The sequence below is a fragment of the Symphalangus syndactylus genome, chromosome 1, assembly GCF_028878055.3.
Source record: "Symphalangus syndactylus isolate Jambi chromosome 1, NHGRI_mSymSyn1-v2.1_pri, whole genome shotgun sequence".
In the NCBI taxonomy this organism is placed as follows: Eukaryota; Metazoa; Chordata; class Mammalia; order Primates; family Hylobatidae; genus Symphalangus; species Symphalangus syndactylus.
In genome coordinates, this window is record NC_072423.2 from 149,258,526 (window position 1) to 149,285,035 (window position 26,510).

General features: G+C 47.6%; 1 long non-coding RNA gene across 1 annotated transcript; it reads right to left on the bottom strand.

Moving 5' to 3' along the window:
- Positions 1–3,180: 3,180 nt before the first annotated feature.
- Positions 3,181–4,084, bottom strand: LOC134732203 (uncharacterized). The gene is made up of 2 exons (XR_010115138.1): positions 3,998–4,084; positions 3,181–3,275 (listed from the first exon to the last, which is right to left on the bottom strand). It is a non-coding gene; the product is annotated as an uncharacterized lncRNA (long non-coding RNA).
- Positions 4,085–26,510: the final 22,426 nt, after the last annotated feature.

Consider the following 26,510-nt stretch of genomic DNA (forward strand, 5'->3'; position numbering starts at 1 on the left):
GAAGAGCTTTACTTCCAACTATGTGGTCAATTTTGGAATAGGTGTGGTGTGGTGCTGAAAAAAATGTATATTCTGTTGATTTGGGGTGGAGAGTTCTGTAGATGTCTATTAGGTCCACTTTATGTAGAGCTGAGTTCAATTCCTGGATATCCTTGTTAACTTTCTGTCTCGTTGATCTGTCTAATGCTGACAGTGGGGTGTTAAAATCTCCCATTATTATTGTGTGGGAGTTTAAGTCCCTTTGTAGGTCACTGAGGACTTGCTTTAGGAATCTGGGTGCTCCTGTGTTGGGTGCATATATATTTAGGATAGTTAGCTCTTCTTGTTGAATTGATCCCTTTACCATTATGTAATGGCCTTCTTTGTCTTTTTTGATCTTTGTTGGTTTAAAGTCTATTTTATCAGAGACTAGGATTGCAACCCCTGCCTTTTTTTGTTTTCCAGTTGCTTGATAGATCTTCCTCCATCCCTTTATTTTGAGTCTATGTGTGTCTCTGCACGTGAGATGGGTTTCCTGAATACAGCACACTGATGGGTCCTGACTCCTTATCCAGTTTGCCAGTCTGTGTCTTTTGATTGGAGCATTTAGCCCATTTACATTTAACGTGAATATTGTTATGTGTGAATCTGATCCTGTCATTATGATGTTAGTTGGTTATTTTGCTCGTTAGTTGCTATAGTTTCTTCCTAGCCTCGATGGTCTTTACAATTTGGCATGTTTTTGCAGGGGCTGGTACCGGTTGTTCCTTTCCATGTTTAGTGCTTCCTTCAGGAGCTCTTTTAGGGCAGGCCTGGTGGTGACAAAATCACTCAGCGTTTGCTTGTCTGTAAAGTATTTTATTTCTCCTTCACTTATGAAGCTTAGTTTGGCAGGATAGGAAATTCTGGGTTGAAAATTCTTTTCTTTAAGAATGTTGAATATCGGCCCCCACTCTCTTCTGGCTTGTAGAGTTTCTGCTGAGAGATCAGCTATTAGTCTGATGGGCTTCCCTTTGTGGGTAACCCGATCTTTCTCTCTGGCTGCCCTTAACATTTTTTCCTTCATTTCAACTTTGGTGAATCTGACAATTATGTGTCTTGGAGTTGCCCTTCTCGAGGAGTATCTTTGTGGCGTTCTCTGTATTTCCTGAATCTGAATGCTGGCCTGCCTTGCTAGATTGGGGAAGTTCTCCTGGATAATATCTTGCAGAGTGTTTTCCAACTTGGTTCCATTCTCCCCATCATTTTCAGGTACACCAATCAGACGTAGGTTTGGTCTTTTCACATAGTCCCAAATTTCTTGGAGGCTTTGTTCATTTCTTTTTATTCTTTTTTCTCTAAACTTCCCTTCTCTCTTCATTTCATTCATTTCATCTTCTATCAGCGATACCCTTTCTTCCAGTTGATCGCATCTGCTACTGAGGCTTCTGCATTCTTCACGTAGTTCTCGAAACTTGGCTTTCAGCTCCATCATCTCCTTTAAGCCCTTCTCTCCATTGGTTATTCTAGTTATCCATTCTTCTAATTTTTTTTCAAAGTTTTTAACTTCTTTGCTATTGTTTTGAATTTCCTCTCGTAGCTCAGAGTAGTTTGATCGTCTGAAGCCTTCTTCTCTCAACTCATCAAAGTCATCCTCCATCCAGCTTTGGTCCGTTGCTGGTGAGGAACTGCGTTCCTTTGAAGGAGGAGAGGTGTTCTGTTTTTTAGAGTTTCCAGTTTTTTTGGTCTGTTTTTTCCCCATCTTTGTGGTTTTGTCTACTTTTTGTCTTCGATGATGGTGATGTACAGATGGGTTTTTGGTGTGGATGTCCTTTCTGTTTGTTAATTTTCCTTCTACCAGACAAGACCCTCAGCTGCAGGTCTGTTGGAGTTTACTAGAGGTCCACTCCAGACCCTGTTTGGCTGGGTGTCAGCACCGGTGGCTGCAGAACAGCGGATTTTCGTGAGACCACAAATTCAGCTGTCTGATAGTTCCTCTGAAAGTTTTGTCTCAGAGAAGTACCCAGTTGAATGAGGTGTCAGTCTGTCCCTACTGGGGGGGTGCCTCCCAGTTAGGCTTCTCAGGGGTGAGGGACCCACTTTAGGAGGCAGTCTGTCCGTTCTCAGATCTCCAGCTGTGTGCTGGGAGAACCACTACTCTCTTCAAAGCTGTCAGTCAGACAGGGACATTTAAGGCTGTGGAGGTCCTCGCTGAGTTTTTGGTTGTCTGTGCCCTGACCCCAGAGGTGGAGCCTACAGAGGCAGGCAGGCCTCCTTGAGCTGTGGTGGGCTCCACCCAGTTCGAGCTTCCTGGCTGCTTTGTTTACCTAAGCAAGCCTGGGCAATGGCGGGCGCCCCTCCCCCAGCCTCGTTGCCGCCTTGCAGCGTGATCTCAGACTGCTGTGCTAGCAATCAGCAAGACTCTGTGGGCATAGGACCCTCCGAGCCAGGTGCGGGACACAATCTCCTAGTGTGCCGTTTTCCAGGCCCGTTGGAAAAGCGCAGTATTAGGACGGGACTGACCTGATATTCCAGGTGCCGTCTGTTTCCCCTTTCTTTGACTAGGAAAGGGAACTCCCTGACCCCTTGCGCTTCCCGAGTGAGGCAATGCCTCGCCCTGCTTCGGCTCGCGCACAGTGCGCTTCACCGACTGTCCTGCACCCACTGTTAGGCACTCCCTAGTGAGATGAAACCGGTACCTCAAGCAGAAATGCAGAAATCACCCGTCTTCTGTGTCGCTGGGGCTGGGAGTTGGAGACTGGAGCTGTTCCTATTCGGCCATCTTGGCTCCACCTAGGTTTTTGTTTTTTAACTGTCAAATTGAAACAGAAAAAAAAGCAAATGTAGATTGTAGACCCAGGGGACTTTTGCAAAGGATCCTTCTGGCATGAAACTTTCTCCTTTCTCTGCCTGACATATTTTCTGGTAAAAGGGAACACAACTCTTGCGGAGGTATCTCGAGAGTCGATAATAGTCATGGTTCACTTCCATCTGCTTCCCAGAGAATTCGAAATGTATTGCACAGTGAGTGCCAAGACCTCCTGAGGCCATTGGGGGATTGCCTGAGTGCCTCCCATAACTGTCTATGGACTCATTTAGCAGGAAGACGCTGGGGGAGGAGGCAGGCAGGAACCAGTCCTGAGTGAGGGCAGGGAAGTGTAGGGTGCCATCTCTCCCTTCAGGGCAACCCAGGGTAGTGGCACTTATGCTACAAGGTGCAAGTACCTGCAAGGCCACTGGCAAGGTGATGACCGAGAATGAACTCCAGCAGGTTTAGGAAAGGGAGAGTTCACTTCCCACCACAGGGATCAATAGCGCTGCAGAAAACAGACGCATTCATTCTTGGCCTGAGCTCCCAGGTGGAAATGGAGAGAGGGGAGGGCATTTGAAGTACAGAGAGCAGCAAAAACAAATTACAAAAGCATGGCTATGAAAGTCTCCATGTGAAACTTCTTCAAAAGAATGCCCCACGGTCTACTGTGGCCACCATTCCTTCCTAGTGCTTAACCTCCCTCCCTCAGCCACTCTTTCCAGCCACATCTAGTCCTCTTTCCAGCTAGATTCTACTGTCAGAAGATTCAAAGACAGAAATCCCCGTCTTCCAGTCTAACTCCGAAGACTCTATGGTGAAGCCTTCCTGAGTCTCTCAGTCTGAATTCCAGCCTCTACTCCCCACCCTCCCTGACACAGCATTTGTGAGTGTGTGTGTATGTGAGTGTGTGTATGTGAGTGTGTGTATGTGAGTGTGTATGTGAGTGTGTGTATGTGAGTGTGTATGTGTGTGTATGTGAGTGTGTGTATGTATGTGAGTGTGTGTGAGTGTGTATGTCAGTGTATGTGAGTGTGTATGTGAGTGTGTGTGAGTGTGTGTGTTGTGTCTGAGTGTGTGTGTGGTGTGTGTATGTGTGTATGTGAGTGTGTGTGTGAGTATGTGTGTACTGAAGTGCTAACTCATGCAGCTCCTCCACTAGAATTCCAGCTCCTTGAGGGAGCGTCTGGGGCTCACTCTGCTTTCTGTCCCACCCCATGTTCTTCCCACCTTGCTGGCTCAAGAAGAGCCCTCCATCTCTGTCGGTCTCTCTCAGTCTCTCTCCATCACTGCCCCGGCCGTCTTTGCTGAATGCCAGTCACCAAATTGAATTCATGTCCTGACTTTACTGCTGACCGATCTGGGATCTTGGACAGGTTACCTCATTCCTTGTGCCAGGCAACATGTTTTCACAGTCTCATTTGTCCCTGTCCAAAGTAATGCCATGCAATATGGGGGAAGTCCCACACCGAAGGGGTCTCTTCACTGCCCACCTGTCCAGGGTCCTTACCACCATTGACGGGTCACCTGGACCCTGCAGCCACCTCTGGATGAGCCTCTGCAGACAGGCTTCAAGCCCCTTTTCTTTCTTCTGCTGCTTCAGAGAAGGGGCTCACGAAGGCACCCTCTCATCTGTTAAAAGGTCTTAAAATTAATGTAAGGACTGAACGATATTGTGCATTGAAAGTACATGTTAACTATCATTACCATTTATATTTAATTGTTATGTATACAAAACATATATCTTTAAATCTGTCTTTGAAAATTCCAGAGCCACTTTTACCTTACACCCAGAGATAAAAATTTGCTTCAGTAACTACAAGAAGAGAGTGACCTGTCCTAGACCTCACAGTGATCTGAGACTATTCCAGAAAGAAAAAGGAATTCCTGCCATCCACTTTCAGCTCAAACCACAGAGTCGGCTTTTAGAAATCCATAAAATATTTAGGACAGGTTTGCAACACCAGACTTGCCGTAACTGGCCAACATTTTTACAAGTGGACCAACGTAATTATTTATAACAACAAAGGGCACGACTTCATGAGGCTACTCGAATATAAGGAAGCGGGAAGTGCAGGGATTGAATGGTGAGTCTGAATGTTAGAAATCTGAGGAAAAAATCCTCTTTTCCCTAGTGTTGATGATCTTATTGCTTCCTGAAGAAATAGCACCTGGATCTGTGTGAGAACAACTATCCCCCCTGTTTCTTCTCCTCCTCTGACTTGGTTACAACACATTTCTCGAATTCCAGAAAAAGCAAACAATTCCTCGGTACTCCTAGCCCAAGAAAAGTACCAGAGAGTAGAGCCTGCATCTAGACGATGCTGAGCAGGCTTCATATGTTCTTTACCTCCTGACATCAGCTTTTCCCGTGAAACTCTGGAAAATATCGCAAGCACTCCCTGCAGAATCACCAACTCCCAAACCATGGAAATAGTCCAGAATTAGGAAGAGCCGCAGGAAGAAATGAGAGCTCTTGTAATAAGAGCGGCTAGACCGAGTGCAGTGGCTCATGCCTGAAATTGTAGCATTTTGGGAGGCCGAGGTGGGCCAATTGCTTGAGCTCAGGAGTTCGAGACCAGCCACAACATGGCAAAACCTCATCTCTACTAAAAATACAAAAATTAGCTGGGAGTGGCGGTGCATGCCTGTGGTCCCAGCTACTCAGGAGACTGAGGCAGGAGAATTGCTTGAGCCCAGAAGGCTGAGGCTGCAGTGAGCCATGATTGCACCACTGCACTCCATCCTGGGCGACAATGAAACTCTGTCTTGAACAAATATATAGATATAAAATAAACCGCTATAATGGTGAACTGTGTCCCCCAATAATTCATACATTTAAGTCCTAACCTCCAGTCCCTCAGAATGTGGCTATCTGGAGATAGGGTTTTTGAGGAGGTAAGTTAATATATATATATATATATATATTTTTTTTTTTTTTTTTTTTTCCACAAGAAATGGAGGCCGGCCGGGCACAGTGGCTCACGCCTGTAATCCCAGCACTTTGGGAGCCTGAGGTGGGTGGATCACTTGAGGTCAGGAGTTTGAGACCATCCTGACCAACATGGTGAAACCCATCTCTACTACAAATACAAAAATTAGCTGGACTTTGTAGCACATGCCTGTATTGCCAGCTACTAGGGAGGCTGAGGCAGAAGAATTGCTTGAACGCAGGAGGCAGAGGTTCAGTGAGCCAAGATCGCGCCATTGCACTCCAGCCTGGGCAGCAGAGTGAGACTCCATCTCAAAAACAAGAGAGGTTTGGAGACAGATACATACAGAAGAGAGACCATGTGAGCACCTAGTGAGAAGGCGCCCATCTGCAAGCCAAAGAGAGAGGCCTCGCAAGAAACGAAACCTTCTCACACCTTGATTTTGGACTTGCCGGCCTCCAGAAGGATAAGAAAATGGACACATAGTTTAAACTGCCCAGTCTGTGGTATTCATTATAGTGGCCCAAGCAAAGTAATACACTTGTTGTATTTCATTTCACCCTTAGAGCTACATGGATTCTTTTTTTCTATCCTGCAGAAGAAATCAAGGCTCAGAGAAGTCAACTAATTTGACTCAGCTCATAGTGAGTGCCAGAGCCAGGCTCTGCAATCAGGTTTGCATGGTCGCAAAACTGACGTTCTTTTTTTTTTTTTTTTTTGAGACTGAGTCTTGCTGTATTGCCCAGGCTAGAGTGCAGTGGCTTGATCTCGGCTCCCTGCAACCTCTGCCTCCTGGGTTCAAGCGATTCTCCTGCCTCAGCCTCCTCAGTAGCTGGGATTACAGGTGCCCACCACGATGCCTGGCTAATTTTTGTATTTTTGGTAGATACACGATTTCACCATGTTGGGCAGGTTGGTCTTGAACTCCTGACCTCAAGTCATCTGCCCGCCTCGGCCTCCCAAAATACCGAGATTTCAGGTATGAGTCACTGCACCTGGCCAAAATGCACATTCTTTTTACCATATCAAGTTGCCTAGTCAAATGAACTTTTCACTAAAAATATTCTAGAATCTAACTGAATCTAGTTACTAACTAGATCAGTCATTGGAGGACCTTCAAATGGGAGTGATTTCTTGCTAATCCTACGAGTAAGCTGGGCAACACCAATTTAACACCTTTGCCAGCTTCAGTCTTACCCACAGCAAAGTCACATGGGCCTGATGACCACTGGCACGAGGAGGAAACTCCATCAAGTCCTCAATACATTTTTTTTTTTTTTTTTTTGAGACAGAATCTCACTCTTCCCCAGGCTGGAGTGCAGTGGCACAATCACAGCTCCCTTCAGCCTCGACCTTCTGGGCTCAAGTAATCCTCCCACCTCAGCCTCCCCAGTAGCTGGGACCATACGCAAATGCCACCACCTGGCTAATTCTTTTTTTTTTTTTTTTTTTGGAGATGGAGTTTTGCTCTTGTCGCCCAGGCTGGAGTGCAATGGCACGATCTTGGCTCACTTCAACCTCTGCCTCCTGGGTTCAAGCGATTCTCCTGCCTCAGCCTCCTGAGTAGCTGGGATTACAGGCACACACCATCATGCCTGGGTAATTTTTGTATTTTTAGTAGAGATGGGGTTTCACCGTGTTGGCCAGGCTGGTCTTGAACTCCTGACCTCAGGTGATCTGCCCACCTCAGCCTCCCAAAGTGCTGGGATTACGGCGTAAGCCACCGTGCCTGGCCAAATGTTTAATTTTATGTAGAGACAGAGTCTTCCTATGTTGTCCTGGCTAATCTTGAACTCCTGGGCTCAAGTGATCCTCCTGTTTCGGCCTCTCAAAGTGCTGGGAGTACAGGCATGAGCCACTGTGCCGGGTCAAGTCCTCAATACCTAAGTCCACCTTTAGCCATTCCTTGCATACTCTGAAGGCGGTGCTGACTGTCACACAAACTCCCATCTCAGTCCCTGTCCTCACAGGTGTCAGAGAGTGGGGTCCCTCGTGGAACAATAATAATTATGGTGCCAACTGTTACCTGCAGCCTAACCGCTCCAATCCACTGAGCACTGTGCTAGGCACATGACGTATGCTATGTCCAATCTTTTTTTTTTTTTTTTTTTGAGACTCAGTCTTGCACTGTCACTCAGGCTGGAGTGCAGTGACATAATCTCAACTCACAGCAACCTCTGCCTCCTGGGTTCAAGCGAGTCTCCTGCTCAGCCTCCTGAGTAGCTGGGAGGCACGTGCCACCACATCCAGCTAATTTTTTGTATTTTTAGTAGAGACAGTGTTTCGCCTTGTTGGCAAGGCTTGTCTCAAACTCCTCACCTCAAGTGATCCACCTGTCTCAACCTCCCAAAGTGCTGACATTACAGGAGTGAGCCACCTCATCTGGCCCCTGGCTGGTTTTTGTATTTTTAGTAAAGACTGGGTTTCACCATGTTGGCCAGACGGGTCCCAAACTCCTGACCTCAGGTGATCCGCCCACATCAGCCTCCCAAAGTGCTGGGATTACAGGTGTGAGCCACTGCACCTGGCCTGTTGTGTTTAATCTTTCCTTCTGTTCTGTGAAGAATATGCTATCCCCATGCTGCAGAGAATACACCTGGGCCTGGGAAAAGGAGTGTGACTCACCCAGGGAGGCACCAACGGGACAGCAGAGCCTGGGTTCATGCTCACCTGTGCTGGCCCCTAAAGCCTGTTCTCCCTCCTCCACCCCGCCCTGCCTCACAGTGAGAGAAACCAAAGGACATTGAGGCATCCCTGTGTGGCTCATTCGGGCTGACCCTAAAGACCCCTAAGAAGACCCTGAGGAGGTTCCCTGAAGCCCCTTCAGAGGGGAAACCACTATAGGAGTCGGGGGAGCTCCAGGGTTGTCATCCACCTAATGAAAGCAAGTACCCAGCCAGTAATGGACCAAAGATGGTTCACAGAGAGCACATTCCTGCCAGCCCATCCCAGTGGCTCCTAGCACCCTGCTCAGCCCCACACCCTTGACCCACCCTCCCACAGGCAGCCAGGGACTGGGGAGTGGTGGGATCAACACTTTGACCTTGGCATTTGTTATCTCTGGCCCAGGTAACACCAGCATGAGGATGACCCTCATTATGTGAGTGTCTCTGTCATGTTTGTGGACATCTGGGTGTGTCTCAAGGACAGGCAGAGTGGGGCAGGGGACTGCAGGAGTTCTGGCTCGAATGAGCCACAGGCCCGTGTTATCTGAGCCTAATCCTCCTCACCTCTCCATTAAGGGTGTGGCTGATCCTCTCTGAAGACCCTCAGTGCAAAATGATTTTGCATTCCATTCCCTGGATTTTAGCCCTAACCAACAGTGGCTATACCACGCTTCTAGATGAGAACCAGAGTTGGACTTTATAATTCACACATTTACTGCATCCAGCTGGTGTCTACTAGGTGCTGCTGTGGGCCTGATGTGGGAACAGCTACAGAAATCCCTTGGAGAAGCATAAGACAGCGCTTGATAACCTGGGTTATCAGGCCCCTGAGGGTCTGCAGCTGGGAGATAAGCACGCTGTGTCTGGTTAGGCTGACTGATTGAAGTCTGTCTTCTCCAACCTAGACCGAAGTTCCATTCCAGGTGGGCTGACATTCAGTTCCCACTGCCTGGTGCAGTGCCTGGCACACAGGAGGCAAAATAATAGACGAACACTGCAAGCGTAGAGAAGGACTTTTATTTTCTTTTAATTTAATTTTATTTTACTTTTTGGGACAGAGTCTCTCTCTGTCACCCAGGCTGGAGTGCAATGGCGCGATCTCAGCTCACTGCAACCTCTGCCTCCTTGGTCCAAGTGATTCTCCTGCCTCAGCCTCCCAAGTAGCTGGGACTAAAGGCACACACCACCACCCCCAGCTAATTTAGAAGGACATTATTTTTACATTAATACAAACATGGAAATTTCATGGAGTATAAGTCCAATTTCACATGCATTTTTAAGATGAAACTTTAGGGCAAATTGCCTAAGTCGGTTCGTTTGTAGAACAAGGTCATTCTTCTGGGAGAGCTTATGGGACACTAGCACCAGACCAAGCCAACAGAGAAAAAGGGGCCCCAACCCACCCCCATTATCTCCCTGCTGGGTGCCCCTCTGGCCAGCCTGTCTGCTTCCTATGGGCATATTGGGAACCATGGAAGCCACAAGAAGATTGGGTGTTCAGGCACATATGACCCCACCAGCAGTCCTGCCCTGACCCCCTCCGTTGAGCTAAGCAAGGTTGGAATTTCTTAAGAAGCTTTTCTAGAGAAATGAAATTAAAAAGAGAGAACAGCTAGCCCCAGAACTCTAACCAGTGATGGAACTATCTTTAGCCTGGAGAGACTTGGGCGGGGCAGATGACATCTTGTGGGATGAAAAGTCAGCTCTGAGCCTGCAGATCATGAGGAAGGCTGTTCTTGAGGGAACAGGGAAGAAATGAGTTGTTTTGCCACTGAAAGGAATGGAGAGAAATCTGAGAATGAGGGCGAGAGGGAACCAAAAAGATGAGACGTTCAGAGTGAGATGAAATCTAGCCTGGAAGGGTCACCAAAGAACGTTATCTGAAAAGCAATGCCTGTGTTCTGGATGCATTTCCACCAAGTAAATCCCTCCTCCATCTCTTGGTCACCCCGTCCTCATCCTCATTGCCTACCCCTAAGCCTCCAGAAAAGTCTAAACTCACTATGATTCCAGTGTACCTAGAAATCAAGCAAGAGGCTGAATTTTACAGCCGGATCAAGCATGCCCAAGAGACACACATGCAGAAAGAGTCCTCTTAGAGACAAGACATCAGAGCATGAATGAAAGACAACCACAGCCTCCTCCACCAGCACTTCCTTCTTTGCCTGGAGGCTTGCAAACATCTTAGGGACAGCTCTAAGCCACCAGACACCATGAAAATGGAAGATTTTTGTCCATTTTACCTAGATCTAAAAGGAGGAGAGGCCCCAAATGGAAACCTAAAGCCCAACCATGAAAAAAGAAAAGAATAAAAGGGATAAATGAACAGAGCACAATACTTTTGTCTGAATTAACTCAGGACTGTCTGAGACACACAGACCCTGGTTCCCTTCCTGCCCCGGTCTTGAGCTAATGCGCTGATTCATCATGAAGGCTTGGGCAAAGCTCAGTCTCCATCCTTGGCTCCAGATTTGCATCTGGCCCCAGTAGTACCACATCCATTCTGATGACAGGCCCGGCCACGCTCCCACCCTGCCTCTGCATGCCAGCTCCCCTCTGTTGGCAGGAGGCTCCATTCTCTGACAGGCTCACTCGCCTGCAACCCCTAACCCCAGTCAATCTTCCAGGAAGCTCCGGTTCCAGTTCCAGTTCTTTTTTTTTGAGACATTGTCTTACTCTGTCGCTCAGACTGGAGTGCAGTGGCGCAATCTCAGATCATTGCAACCTCCGCCTCCCGGGTTCAAGCCATTCTCCTGCCTCAGCCTCCCTGAGTAGCTGGGATTCCAGGCATCTGCCACCATGCCCAGCCTAATTTTTTTGTGTTTTTAGTGGAGACAGGGTTTCACCATGTTGGCCAGTCTGGTCTCGAACTCATGACCTCAGGTGATCCGCCTGCCTTGGCCTCCCATGGGATTACAGGAGTGAGCCACCACTCCCAGCCTGGTTCCAGTTCTGAAGGACACTTCTAGTGGAAAGGCAGTCAACCTGAGCTCTCGTTAAGCCAGCTGACCTGAGACTGAAGATGTACCCTGTCCCTGTGGAATGTTCAAGCCCTTCCCAGCTCTTGTTGCAAAATTTCACCAGCTTCCCACATGTTCCCCGGTGACTAATCCACCACTTCCGTCCATACACACAAACAAGATGGCTAACAAAAGAAAAATGTGTTCTGTGTCTAGTCACAGACACATCTGCCAGTTAGGTCCTCTTGCCCACACAGAGCCTTAAATAAATAAACAAGGGTCATATGCTCAGGCAGGTAAACATCTGGGAAAACAAATTATTTCATGCCTCGCCATGGATTTCTAAACTCCAAAGACATCCTCAACCAAAGCAAAATTCACAAATAATAAAAACACTTCTTTAAAGATAAGTACATTTTCGAAAATGATTTCGTGGCCATCTACAGCGAGCATGCCAACGATAATGAAATCCATAAAGCCCTTAGCCCTTCTCTATGGATGATCTCCCTGGTATCTAAGTAAGTCAGAGCAGGTCAGGTGTGGTGGCCCACACCTGTAATCCCAGCACTTTGAGAGGCTGAGGCTGGTGGACCACATGAGGTCAGGAGTTCAAGACCAGCCTGGGCAACATGGCAAAAGCACATGTCTATTAAAAATACAAAAAATTAGCCAAGTGTGGCCGTGCACACCTGTAATCCCAGCTACGTGGGAGGCTGAGGCAGGAGAATCCTTTGAACCCGGGAAGCAGAGGCAGCAGTGAGCTGAGATCATGCCACTGCACTCCAGCCTGAGCAACAGAGCAAGACTTCATCTCAAAAAAAAAAAAAAAAAAAAAAAAATTAGCTAGGTGTGGTGGCTACTAGCTACTTGGGAGGCTCCCTAGCTACTTGGGGGGCTGAGGTGAGAGGACCGCTTGAGCCCAGGAGGCTGGGTCTACAGTGAGCCATGATTGCACCACTGCACTCCAGCCTGGGTAACCTGGCGAGATCCTCTCAAAAACAACAAAAAAAATTAATTAAATAAATAAATAGGCTGGGCACGATGTCTCATGCCTGTAATCCCAGCACTTTGGGAGGCTGAGGCTGGCAGATCACTTGCAGTCAGGAGTTCGAGACCAGCCTGGCCAACATGGTGACTCCCCATCTCTACTAAAATACAAAAATTAGCTAGGCACGGTGGCAGGCACCTGTAGTCCCAGCTACTCGGGAGGCTGAGGCAAAAGAATTGCTTGAACCCAGGAAGTGGAGGTTGCAGTTAGCTGAGATCGCACCACTGCACTCCAGCCTGGGTGACAGAGGGAGACTCCATCTCAGAAAATAAACAAATAAATAAGTCAGAGTAACAATGATGCATGGAAACGGGAGTGGTTTACTCTCCACCTTTATTCCACCCACAAAAGGAGTCTCATTCAGAAGCTCTTTCTGCTGGCCTGTGGTACTGAAATGTTTCTTCTGTTTGGTTTTTTTTTGAGACGGAGTTTTGCCTTTTCACCAGGGCTGGAGTAAAGTGGCACAATCTCGGGTCACTGAAATCCCCACTCCCGGGCTCAAGCAATTCCCCTGCCTCAGCTTCCCAAGTAGCTGCAATTACAGGCACCTGTCACCACACCTGGCTAATTTTTTTGTATTTTTAGTAGAGCCAGGGTTTCGTCATGTTGGCCAGACTGGTCTTGAACATCTGACCTCAGGTGATCCACTCACTTGGCCTCCCAAAGTGCTGGGATTATAGGCATTAGCCACCATGCCTGGCCTGTCTCTTCCATTTACACCATGGACTGGACCAAAAATGATTGAGAAATCCAGTTGTTTCCTCTTCTTGTCCACAGAAACTGAACAGATAAGTTTGCCAAGTGGACATTCAGTGTCCACCGTTGACAGCACAGATCTATTTTTCACAGAGAGTGAAGTCAAATTTACTACCTAGGACTAAAATACTCCAAAATATTCCATGAAACCCCAAGGTATAGGATCTGAAGTAGATGCCTCATTTTTCTGTGACTCAGATTTCTTCACAAACTTCCCAGCAGCTTTGGGGTGGGCCCAGGGGGCCACACTGCACTCAGAGTGGTAACTGTGATCTCAGCAAAGAGACAGGAAAAGTGCTGGACTGAGTCAGGAGGCTGAGCTATGTAAGTGCCATGTGACCTTGGCAAATCTCCCAGCCTGTCTTCCGTTTTCTCATCTGTGAAATGCCTACCCCACAGCTTGCTGAGAAGCTAAAAGTAGAAACAATTATGAAGATGACAATGCATTGTAAACTGCAAGGAGTTGTACGAGCACCGGTGGTTTTCAGGGCTGGGTGGTAGCTAATGTTAACTGAGCTTGCTCTCACTGAGTACCAGGGGTACTAACTCCCACATCTCACAACAGCCTTGTGACACCAGCCCATCATCACAACTCTTCTGCAGGTGAGGAAGGACCCAGGGAGTTTAATGAACTTACCCAAGGAACCAGCGGGGAGGTGGTAGAACCAGGATCATAAACCTGTGGCCCAGATAAGCTGGAGCCCCCCAAAACCATATTTTTTTCCTGGGAATGCAGCTTAACCACATTCCCCAACTCTGTGACATTCAGCCTGTTGTCATCAATGGAGCACATATCCTGCTCGCAGGCTGGGACAGATTTCAAGACAGGAGGGTTTTTCCCATTCTCTTCCTTCCCTGGAGCAGGGACCCTGGTGTCCATGTGTAGGAGATGGTGGTGCATCCCAAAGCGGCCCGAGTCCCTCAGGAACCTCAAAGCACAGCAACTCCCCCCTTACGAACCCTCACGGTCTCCAACTTGAATAAGAAATTAACCATTGTTGGGTAGGCTTGTTTATTATAGCAGCTTGCATTATTACCCTGATGAATACACCTCCAGTCCCCAAGAGTCCTTCTTAACAGGGACTACTGAACCCTCTTCTGACTACAGCTACAGGCAGCAAAGAGGTACGACCATTTAGAATGGCTTAACAGCGTAAAGGTAGAAATTAAGTATCAGCCAGGCAGCCAGCCCAGAATTATATGTGAAACCAATGAAGATTCTTGGCCACAGTATAAAAAAATGAATGAATGCTACCCCTAATTATAAGTCAGGAAACAACACAGAGTTTTCTTTTGTTTGTTTTTTGGAGACAAGGTCTCTGTTGCCCAGGCTAGAATGCAGTGGCACAGTCTTGGCTCACTGCAGCCTCCAGCTCTCAGGCTCAAGCGATCCTCCTGCCTCAGCCTACCAAGTAGCTGGGACCACAGGCATGCACCACCATGCCCAGCTAATTTTTGTGATTTTGTAAAGATGGGCTTTCACCATGTTGCCCAGGCTGGTCTTGAACTCCTAGGCTCAAGCGATCCTCCTGCCTCGGCCTCCCAAAAGTGCTGGGATTATAGGCGTGAGCCACCATGCTTGGCGAACACAAAGATTTTTAAATGAATATAGGAAGGATCACTTGCTATTGCACTTATCTTCAAGGAAATTTATTGTGATTACTAATACATATGCCACCAAATCTAGGTGGCTTATGGCAAAGTTTCCTTTGAACTTCCAGTTTGCAGTGCCTGTCACAGGCCAGGTTCTCAGCTAGCATTTGTGGAGGGATGACTGGCCTTCCCCTCATCATTTTGTGCTCACTACCTTGTTGACATAAAAAATGTTCTCAAGATCAGGTGTGGTGGCTCATGCCTGTAATCCCCACACTTTGGGTGGCCAAAGGTGGGAGAATTGCTTGAGGTTAGGAGTTTGAGACCAGACTGGGCAATATAGCAAGATCCCATCTCTACAAAAAATAAATATTATCTGGGCATGGTGGCACGCACCTGTAGCCCCAGCTAATTGGGAGGCTTAGGCAAGAGGATTGTTTGAGCATGAGAGGTTGAGCCTGCAGTGAGCTGTGATCAGGCCGCTGCACTCCAGCTCCAGCCTGGGAAACACAGTGAGACTCTGTCTTAAAAAAAAAAAAGAAAAGAAGAAAGAAACGGAATGTTCTCACCTCGTTTTTCTCCAGGGTTTCCAAACAGCCTGCCTCTGAAGCAGCCCTCTTCTCAAGCATAGTATTATGGGCTGAATTAGGTCCCCAAAACTTTTTATGTTGAAACCCTAACCCCTAGTACCTCAGAAAGGGACTGTATTTAAGGTCTGGGTGTGGTGGCTCATGCCTGTAATCCCAGCACTTTGGGAGGGCAAAGCTGGCAGACTGCTTGAGCCCAGGAATTTGAGACCAGCCTGGGCAACATGGCAAGACCCAGTGTCTGTAAAAATAAAATAAAATAGCCAGGCATGGTTGTATGCGCCTGTGGTCCCAGGTAGTCCAGAAGCTAAGGTGGGAGGATTGCTTGAGCCCGGGAGGTGAAGGTTGCCGTGAGCCAAGATCCTGCCACTGCACTCCAGCCTGGGTGACAGAGTGAGACCCTGTGTCAAATTTTTTTTAAATTAAATAAATGAAAAATAAAAATAAATAAAACTACAAGGGCAACTGAAACCCCAAGTGAGATAATACATTTGCTCCTCATGGAAGAGGACAAGTGAGTAAACCCCGCTCTTCTGTGGTGGGGAGGCCATAGTTAGAATTGAAGGGGCCCCACCAGAAACAGAAACGGCGGGAAGTGGTGGCCGCTGGAGGCAAAGCTTTGGGGGCTGTGGACATCTGCTGCGACCCTGGCTGCAGACGTGGCTTCCCTCCCGAGAGAGTTCATGTGAAAGCCGAGGTCCCCACCGGTATTAGAAGGGCTGCCATCTCTTTTGCTCGCAGTTAAACAAGTGCACTTGCAGTAGGACAAGCCACAAAGGAGACACTGTAGGAGAATAAAGAAGAATCCTTCTGGAAGCCAATAGAAAACAAAACAAAACAAAACAATGTGGTCAGCCCTCATAAGGCTAGAACCAGAAACTTAGTTCTCTGAAGCCGAGGCACTGTAATTTCCCTCCCTCTGATGACAGTCACCCCACAGAAAGTGAGCTGTCGGGAGGAAGAAGGAGGAGCCCAGAGGTACAGCTCATACCTCCTTGCTGGAAGGAGGGGTAAAGGGCATGAAAGTCCTGAGAGAAGAGAGGAAGGAGAAATACAAATGAATAAGACAGCACCCTACACCAACCAACTTAGAGTTTAGATAGGAATGGAGACGTACTTCTGAAAATACTGGAAACAATCACAGCCAAATAAGAAATCCAGTTCATTTCAACACTATGAATAGCTGGGCACTGTAGGGTATTCAAGGATAATTTTTAAAAATTAAAAAGTAAAATCAGGCTGGGCGAGGTGGCTCACACCTGTAATCTTAGCACTTTGAGAGGCCAAGACAGCAGGATCATTTGAGCTCAAGAGCTTGAGACCAGCCTGGGCAACATGGCAAAATGCTGTCTCTACAAAAAATACAAAATTAGGCTGGGCCCTGTGGCTCACGCCTGTAATCCCAGCACTTTGGGAGGCCAAGGCTGGCGGATCACTAGGTCAAGAGACAGAGACCATCCTGGCCAACATAGTGAAACCTTGTCTCTACTAAAAATACAAAAATTGCTGGGTGCGATGGTTCATGCCTGTAATCCCAGCACTTTGGGAGGCTGAGGCAGGCGGATGACAAGGTCAGGAGATCGAGATCATCCTGGCTAACACGATGAAACCCTATCTCTACTAAAAATACAAAAAATTACCCAGGCGTGGTGGCGGGCACCTATAGTCCCAGCTACTTGGGAGACTGTGGCAGGAGAATGGCATGAACCCAGGAGGTGGAGCTTGCAGTGAGCCGAGATCGTGTGCCGCTTGCATTCCAGCCTGGGTGACAGAGCGAGATTCCGTCTCAAAAGAAAAAAAAAAATTAGCTGGGCGTGGTGTTGGGCACCTGCAATCCCAACTTTCAGGCCTCTGGGCCCAAGCTAAGCCATCATATCCGCTGTGACCTCGATGTATAAATCCAGATGGCCTGAAGCAACTGAAGAATCACAAAGACGTGAAAATGGCCGTTTCCTGCTTTAACTGATGACATTCCACCATTGTAATTTGTTCCTGCCCCACCTTATCGATTAACCTTATGAAATTCCTTCTCCTGGTTCAGAAGCTCCCCCACTGAGCACCTTGTGACCCCCGATCCTGCCCGTAAGAAAAACCTCCTCTGAAGGCCAGGCGCGGTGGCTCACGCTTGTAATCCCAGCACTTTGGGAGGCTAAGGCGAGTGGATCACGAGGTCAGGAGATCGAGACCATCCTAACACGGTGAAACCCCATCTCTACTAAAAATACAAAAAATTAGCCTGGCGTCCTGGCGGGCACCTGTAGTCCCAGCTACTAGGGAGGCTGAGGCAGGAGAATGGCACGAACCCAGGAGGTGGAGTTTGCAGTGAGCCGAGATTGCGCCACTGCACTCCAGCCTGGGCGACAGAGCGAGACTGCTTCAAAAATTTTTTAAATGCCGAAGTGTTTCTTAAAACGAAGTGGTTGTACTCTCATTCTCCCATCAACAACATATGAGAACTTCCACTGTACCATGTCCTTGCCAGCCCTTAGTACTGTCAATGTTTTTTGTAAGACTAGAACCTTCAGTGTATCTGGCCAAGGATATTAGAAAATGGGAGGGGCTTTGTGACCACCACACGCTGTGTCTGTAAGCCACTGTGGCTTGTGTCTCCTACAGAATCCAGTTGAAACGTATTCCTCACTTTCATGCGCGTCCGTGTGAAGAGACCACCAAACAGGCTTTGTGTGAGCAACGTGGCTGCTTATTTCACCTGGGTGCAGGTGGGCTGAGTCCGAAAAGAGAGTCAGCCAAGGGAGATAAGGGTGGGGCCGTTTTATAGGATTTGGGTAGGTAAAGGAAAATTACAGTCAAAGGGGGTTTGTTCTCTGGCGGGCAGGAGTGGGGGTCGAAAGGTGCTCAGTGGGGGAGATTTTAGAGCCAGGATGAGCCAGGAAAAGGACTTTCACCAGGTAATGTCATCACTTAAGGCAAGGACCGGCCATTTACACTTCTTTTGTGGTGGAATGTCATCAGTTAAGGTGGGGCAGGGCATATTCACTTCTTTTGTGATTCTTCAGTTACTTCAGGCCACCTGGGCGTATACGTGCAAGTCACAGGGGATGCGATGGCTTGGCTTGGGTTCAGAGGCCTGGCATTCCTGCCTTCTTATATTAATGAGAAAAATAAAACAAAATAGTGTTGAAGTCTTGGGGCGGCGAAAATTTTTGGGGGGTGGTATGGAGAGAGAGAATGGGTGATGTTTCTCAGGGCTGCTTTGAGCAGGATTAGGGGCAGCGTGGGAACCTAGAGTGGAAGAGATTAAGCTGAAGGGAGGTCTTGTGTTAAGGGGTGATATTGTGGGGTTGTTAGAAGAAACACTTGTCGTGTAGAATTATTGGTGATGGCCTGGATACGGTTTTGTATGAATTGAAACACTAAATGGAATTAGAGAAGGAGAAAAACAGGTATAAAAGGTCTAAGAATTGGGAGGACCCAGGACATCTGATTAGAGAGTGCGTAAGGAGATTCAGCATAGTCCTGCTAGCAAAGATTATTTATTTACCTCAAGAGTTTAGAGTGGCGGTTTGGGGATAGCACCAGGAGATATCAGCTGTGATGGCTTAGAGAAACAGTGTAAACTGGCAGTGTAAACAAGAGCAGGGCATGTATGAGTAGTGAAGAATAGTGAATAGGAGTATGACTAGATCGAAGATAGTAGGGATGACAAGTTTTTTGGGGGCACAGTGTAAGTTGGTCTGGTGTCTGGAATGAGACTGGGGCCTAATAAAAAGGAGCGTCTATACAGGAGCTTAAATGGGCTTTACCTTGTAGCATTCCAAGGACAGGCCTGAATTCCGAGAAGTGAAAGTTGTAAAAGTATTGTCCAGTCCTTTTGAACTTGGTGGCTGAGCTTGGTGAGGTGTGTTTTTAATAGACCATTAGTCTGTCCTTGAATACTAAGAGCCTGAAAAAATGCTTGCCTGATTTTACTAGTAAAGGCTGGTCCGTTATCAGACTGTATAGAGGTGGGAAGGCCAAACCGAGGAATTATGTCTGATGGAAGAGAAGAAATGACCACGGTGGCCTTCTCAGACCCTGTGGGGAAAGGCCTCTACCCATCCAGTGAAAGTGTCTACTTAGACTAAGAGGTATTTTAGTTTTCTGACTCGGGGCATGTTGAGTAAAGCTAATTTGCCAGGCCTGGGTGGGGGCAAATCACCCAGCTTGATGTGTAGGGAAGGGAGGGGGCCTGAACAATCCCTGAGGGGTAGTAGAATAGCAGATGGAACACTGAGAAGTGATCTCCTTGAGGATAGATTTCCATGATGGAAAGGAAATGAAAGGTTCTAAGAGACGGGCTAGCGGCTTGTAACCTACATGGAAGAGGTTATGAAATGACGACAGAATAGAATGGGCCTGTGAGGCTGGAAGGAGATATTTTCCTTCGTCTAAGAACCGTTTGCCTTGTGTGGGAAGAGATTGATAGGTGGAAGTTTCAGCGGGGGAGTAGGTGGGAGTGACCAGATGAGAAGGAGAAAAACTGGCTGTGAGGGACAGAAGTTGGAGAGCTAGCTGCTTGTCTAGCGACCTTATCAGCATAAGCGTTGCCTAGAGCAATGGGATCTGATGCCTTTTGATGCCCCTTGCAGTGAATGACCCCGGCTTCCTTTGGAAGTAAAGCAGCCTTGAGTAGAGTTTTTATTAAAGAGGCATTAATGATGGAGGACCCTTGTGTAGTGAGGAAACCTCCTTCAGCCCATATGACCGCATGGTGGTGCAGAATATGAAAGGCATATTTAGAGTTAGTATAGATATTGACACGTAGTCCTTTTGCAAGAGTGAGGGCTTGAGTTAAGCCAACTAGTTTGGCTTGCTGAGAGGTAGTGGAGGGGGGCAGAGCGGTAGCCTCAATGATAGATGTGGAAGATACTACTGCATAGCCTGCCTTTGCTGGTGAGTGACGATTAGGCCTGGTGGAACTGCCATCAATAAACCAAGTGTGATCAGGGTGAGAAACAGGGAAGAAGGAAATGTGGGGAAATGGGGTGAATGTTAGGTGGATCAGAGAGAGGCAGTCATGAGGGTCAGGTGTGGTATCCAGAATAATGTGGGAGGCCGGACTGAAGTCTGGGCCAGGAACAACGGTAATTGTGGGAGACTCAACAAAGAGTGAGTACAGCTGAAGGAGCTGGGAAGCAGAAAGTATATGCGTCAGGTGTGAGGAAGAAAATAGATTTTGGAAGTTATGAGAACTGTAGAGAGTGAGTTGAGCATAGTTTGTGATTTTGAGGGCTTCTAAAAGTATTAAAGCAGCGGCGGCCGCTGCATGCAGACTTGAGGGCTAGGCTAAAACAGTAAGGTCAAGTTGTTTGGACAGAAAGGGTACAGGGTGTGGTCCTGGCTCTTGTGTAAGAATTCTGACTGCGCTAACCATGCCCAGGAAGGAAAGGAGTTGTTGTTTTGTAGAAGGTGCTGGGGTTTGAGAGATCAGTCGGACGTGATTGGCAGGGAGAGCAAGTGTGCTTTTATGAGAATTATGCCGAGATAGGTAACAGATGAGGAAGAAATTTGGGCTTGACTGAAGTATTGGGGGCTGTCTGTGAAGCTTTGCGGCAGTACAGCCCAGGTAATTTGCGGAGCTTGATGGGTGTCAGGGTCAGTCCAAGTAAAAGCTAACAGAGGCTGGGATTAAGGGTGCAAAGGAATAGTAAAGGAAGCATGATTGAGATCTAGAACAGAATAATGGGTTGTGGAGGGAGGTACTGAGGATAGGAGAGTATACGGGTTTGGCACCATGGGGTGGATAGGCAAAACAATTTGGTTGATAAGGCGCAGATCCTGAACTAACTTGTAAGGCTTGTCTAGTTTTAGGACAGGTGAAATGGGGGAATTGTTAGGAGAGTTTATGGGCTTTAAAAGGCCCTGCTGTAGCAGGCGAGTGATAACAGGCTTTAATCTTTTTAAAGTGTGCTATGGGATGGGATATTGGTGTTGAGTGGGGTAAGGGTGATTAGGTTTTAATGAGATGGTAAGGGGTGCACGATCGGTCGCCAAGGAGGGAGTAGAGGTATCCTATACTTGTGGGTTAAGGTGGGGGGATACAAGAGGAGGATGTGAAGGAGGCTTTGAACTGGGCAAAAAGGTGGCAATGAGATGTGGCTGTAGCCCAGGAATAGTCAGGGAAGCAGATAATTTAGTTAAAGTGTCTCGGCCTAATAAGGGAACTGGGCAGGTGGGGATAACTAAAAATGAGTGCTTAAAAGAGTATTGTCTAAGTTGGCACCAGAGTTGGGGAGTTTTAAGAGGTTTAGAAGCCTGGCCGTCAATACCCACAACAGTTATGGAGGCAAAGGAAACAGGCCTTGAAAAGAAGGTAATGTGGAGTGGGTAGCCTCAGTATTGATTAACTCTCTCCACTGTGAGAGTTACCCAGAGCGTCTGTGATGGTCCTGTAGGCTACCGAGGTGATTGGGCGGTGTCAGTCTTCAGCTGCTAAGCCGAGAAGATCTGCGAAGGAGTCAGACAGCCTTGGGCCAGAGTCCCAGGGGCTCTGGGAGTGGCTGCCAGGTGAGGTGAACAGTCCGATTTTCAGTGGGATTCCACACAGATGGGATGCGGCTTAGGAGGAATCCCGGGCTGCGGGCATTCCTTGGCCTGGTGGCCAGATTTCTGGCACTTGTAGCAAGCTCCTTGGGGAGGCGGGCCTGAAGGAACACCTGGCTGCTGCAGTTCAGGCATTTGGAAATTCTTGTGTGCTGGAGATATGGCTGGCATTTGTCTCACAGTGGAGGCAAGGAATTGCAACTTTTTTTTATTACTTTACACCTTGAAGGCGAGGTTAATTAAGTCCTGTTGTGGAGTTTGAGGGTTGAAATTTAATTTTTGGAGTTTTATTTAAAGTTGGGAGTGGATTGGGTAATAAAATGTATACTGAGAATAAGACGACCTTTTGACCTTTTAGGGTCTAGGGCTGTAAAGCGTCTCAGGGTTGCTGCCAAATGAGCCATGAACTGGGCTGGGTTTTTCCATATTTGATGAAAAAGAGCCTAAACGCTAACTGATTTGGGAGAGGTCGGATAAAGAAACAGGAGCATCAACCTTGACTATGCCTTTAGCTCCAGCCACATTTTTAAGAGGAAATTGCTGAGCAGGTGGGGGAGGGCAAGTCGTGGAACGAAACTGTAAGCCGAACCGGGTGTGAGGAGGGGAGATGATAAAAGGATTATAGTGTGGAGGAGCAGAGGCTGAGGAAGAATTGGGACCTAGCTAGGCCTGGCGAGGAGGGGAGATGTCAGATGGGTCTGTACAAAAGGAAGATTAGAAAGATTCAGCGACACTTGGGGTTGGGACTGAGGGGACAGGCGGGAGGGAAAGGAGGAAGATTTGGGACAAGTTGCATTGGGCACAGAGACTAGGAAGGGACCGATGTGTAAAAGAATGCCTGGATGTCAGGCACCTCAAACCGTTTGCCTATTTTACGACAAGAATTATTGAGATCTTGCAGGATGGAAAAATTGAAAGTGCGCTTTTCTGGCTATTTGGAACTATTGTCGAGTTAGTATTGGGGTCTAGCAGCATTGCAGAAGAAAGTAAGGCATTTAGGTTTTAGGTCAGGTGTGAGTTGAAGAGGTTTTAAGTTTTTGAGAACAAAGGCTAAGGGAGAAGAAGGAGGAATGGAGGGTGGAATGTTGCCTATAGGGAAGGAGGCAAGTTTAAAGAAAAGGGAGAGTAGAGACATGGAGGGAAGTGGTTCGGGGGTTCTTACCCTCCAGAAAAGCGGGAAAGGGGTCGGGGCACAGAGATACGAGGTCAGGGCATGGAAATAAGGGACCGGGGCGCAGAGATATAAGACGTTGTGGCACGGAAATAAGGGATTGGGGCACAAAGATATAAGAGGTTGGGGCATGGAAATAAGGGATGGGGCACGGAAATAAGGCACTGGGGCGCAGAGATATGAGGTTGGGGTACTTGCCCCTCCTCCAGAAAACTGGGACTTGCCGCTAAGGGTGAAGGACAAAGGCAGGCATCCCTGCGTGGTCTGACACCTCTGAAACGTGGGCGAATAATCAGAGAGGCGTCCCTGCAATGATTAAACACCAAGGGAAGGTTGCCTTCCCAGGCCGTGACCGGCGCCGGAGTTTTGGGTCCACGGATAAATCGTGTCTCCTTTGTCTCTACCAGAAAATGAAAGGAACTGAAATTAAGAGAAGGGAGAGATTGAAGAGTGGAAAGGAGAAAGTGATTGAGGGATAGTGAGAGAGGTTGGAGAAGAGAGTAAGAAGAGCCGTCTTACCCGATTTAAAATTGGTGAGATGTTTCTTGGGCTGGTGGGTCTGAGGACCTGAGGTCGTAGGTGGATCTTTTTCACGGAGCAAAGAACAGGAGGACAGGGGATTGATCTCCCAAGGGAGGTCCCCCGATCCCAGTCACGGCACCAAATTTCATATGCGTCCATGTGAAGAGACCACCAAACAGGCTTTCTGTCAGCAACATGGCTGTTTATTTCACCTGGGTGCAGGCGGGCTGAGTCCAAAAAGAGAGTCAGGGAAGGGAGATAGGGGTGGGGCTGTTTTATAGGATTTGGGTAGGTAAAGGAAAATTACAGTCAAAGGGGGTTTGTTCTCTGGCGGGCAGGAGTGGGGGGTCGCAAGGTGCTCAGTGGGGGAGCTTTCTGAGCCAGGATGAGCCAGGAAAAGGACTTTCACAAGGTAATGTCATCACTTAAGGCAAGGACTGGCCATTTACACTTCTTTTGTGGTGGAATGTCATCAGTTAAGGTGGGGCAGGGCATATTCACTTCTTTTGTGATTCTTCAGTTACTTCAGGCCATCCGGGCGTATAGGCGCCAAGTCACAGGGGATGCGATGACTTTGCTTGGGCTCAGAGGCCTGACACTCACAATACCATGTTCTGACACGGGGGGAGGGAAGTAGCTGTGGGACTAGGATCCAAGCCAGGATTTCAGGGCTTCATTTTTTTTTTTTGTTTCTCACCCTGGCTGTGAGGAGTAAAACAAGAGTATTGGGAAAGGAGACCCCAGTGCAAAGGAGTATTTCAACGTTTTCCCCAAGCCCAACAGGAATCTCTGGTTCATGGTAGAATCTGGTATTTCCAAACCTGTGGGTTCAGAAGAATTGGGGGGTGTCAAGGGAGGGAGAAATGCTCCTCCAAAGACACATTCCTTCCACCTGCTGGAGGTCGCAGGAAATCAATCCTTCAAGCTCATGAAAGGCCTGGAGGAAAAGTGTCTGTTCATGTGCTATTAAGCAACCCCCCTTTTTTTTTGAGACGCCCAGGCTGGAGTGCAGTGGCGCCATCTCAGCTCACTACCACCTGTTTCCTAGGTTTATGCAATTCTGCCTCAACCTCCCCAGGAGCTGGGACTACAGGCACGTGCCACCGCACCCAGCTAATTTTTGTATTTTTAGTAGAGATGTGGTTTCATCATGTTGGCCAAGCTGGTCTCGAGCTCGTGAGCTCAGGCAATCCACCCGCCTAGGTCTCCCAAAGTGCTGGGATTACAGGTGTGAGGCACTGTGCCTGGCCTATTTTAAATAGATTTGGGTAGGAAGGTTGGTCTGATCTTACAAGACCTTGAACTCAAGATCTTACAAGACCTTGAACTCTAAGCAAATTTGAACTAATGGGTTTAAGCACTAATTGGGAGGAAACAGAGGGTAGAGAGGATTCAGTCTTACCAGGAGGCACCCTGTGGAGCCCATGCCTGGGAGAAAGAACTGGCCAATCCCAAAACCATCAGACTCCAACTGTCAACTGCGGAAGAACCCACTGCAAATCTACAGAGACCATCCATTAAAAACGGTTCACCACAGTCTCACTTCCTGGGATTTAGAAACTGTTGGAGGTCAGAGGCAATCAGATTTACAAGGGTTTGTAAAATAAAGGAGAACAAATCGGGCATTTCCTCGGAAAAGAGACCTGTTAATAGGGTCTCCTTTAGAGGGTAGGGGCGGGAAGAGTTGTTTTCAGGATTTCCAAAATCAACTCTTTTTGTTTTTTAGTTTTTGTTTGTTTGTTTTTGGTAACAGCTTTACTGAGATATAATTGACATTCATATTCACCCTTTAAAGTGTACAGTTTAATCGTTTTTAGTATATTCACAGGGTTGTGCAATCATTATCACAAATCAATTTTAGAACATTCATGGCCGGGAGCAGTGGCTCACGCCTGTAATCCCAGCACTTTGGGGAGCCGAGGCAGGTGGATCACGAGGTCAGGAGTTCCAGACCAGCCTGGCCAACATGGTGAAACCCTGTCGCTACTAAAAATATAAAAATTAGGTGGGTGTGGTGGCGGGCGCCTGTAATCCCAGCTACTCAGGCGGCTGAGGCAGAATTGCTTGAACTTGGGAGGCGGAGGCTGCAGTGAGGCAAGATCGTGCCAGTGCACTCCAGCCTGGGTGACAGAGCCAGACTCTGTCTCGGAAAAAAAAAAAAAAAAATTCATATTAGTCCCCAGAGAAACCCCACACCCTTTAGCTGTCACCTACCTAACCTCCCATGTGCCACTCCCCAGCCTAAAGGCAATCATCAATCTAGTTGCGATCTATAGATTTGCCTATTCTGCGGATTTCATGGAATCATACAATACTGGGTCCTTTGGACCTGGCTGATTTTACTTAGCAAATGTTTTCAAGGTTTATTGATGTTGTAGTGTGTGTCACTACTTCATTCCTTTATATGACTGAATAATACTCCATTTGGTGGATTTATGACCGTTTGTTTATTCATGCAACGGTTTTTAATGGATGGACATCTGAGTTGTGTTCACCTTTTGGTTACTGTAAATAATGCTGCTATAAACATCTGGTGTAAGTTTATACATATGTTATTAACTTTTGCTTTAGAGATGGGGTCTCACTATGTTGCCCAAGCTGGTCTTGAACTCCTAGGCTTAAGCAATCTGCCCACCTCCGCCACCCAAAGTGCTGGGATTACAGGCGTGAGCCCACTGTGCCCGGCAGATTTTTGTGAGGATATATGTTTTCCTCTCTTTCAGGTGTCAACTTAGCCCTCTTTTACGGATGTTCTACAAGCAAACAGCTTTTACACACGTGAGTCAAGGCCTCTCTGTAAGTGCTGAGAGCTGTTCCCCAGGCCCTGAACCCTGACCCCCAAATCTAGCAGGTTAAGCCAAAATTCTCCTCAACTTCAAGGCCTACTTCATTCATTACGCATCCACTCAACTCACATTTCTCCATCCTCTGCTATGGGCCAGACACCCTGCAATGTGCTGGGAT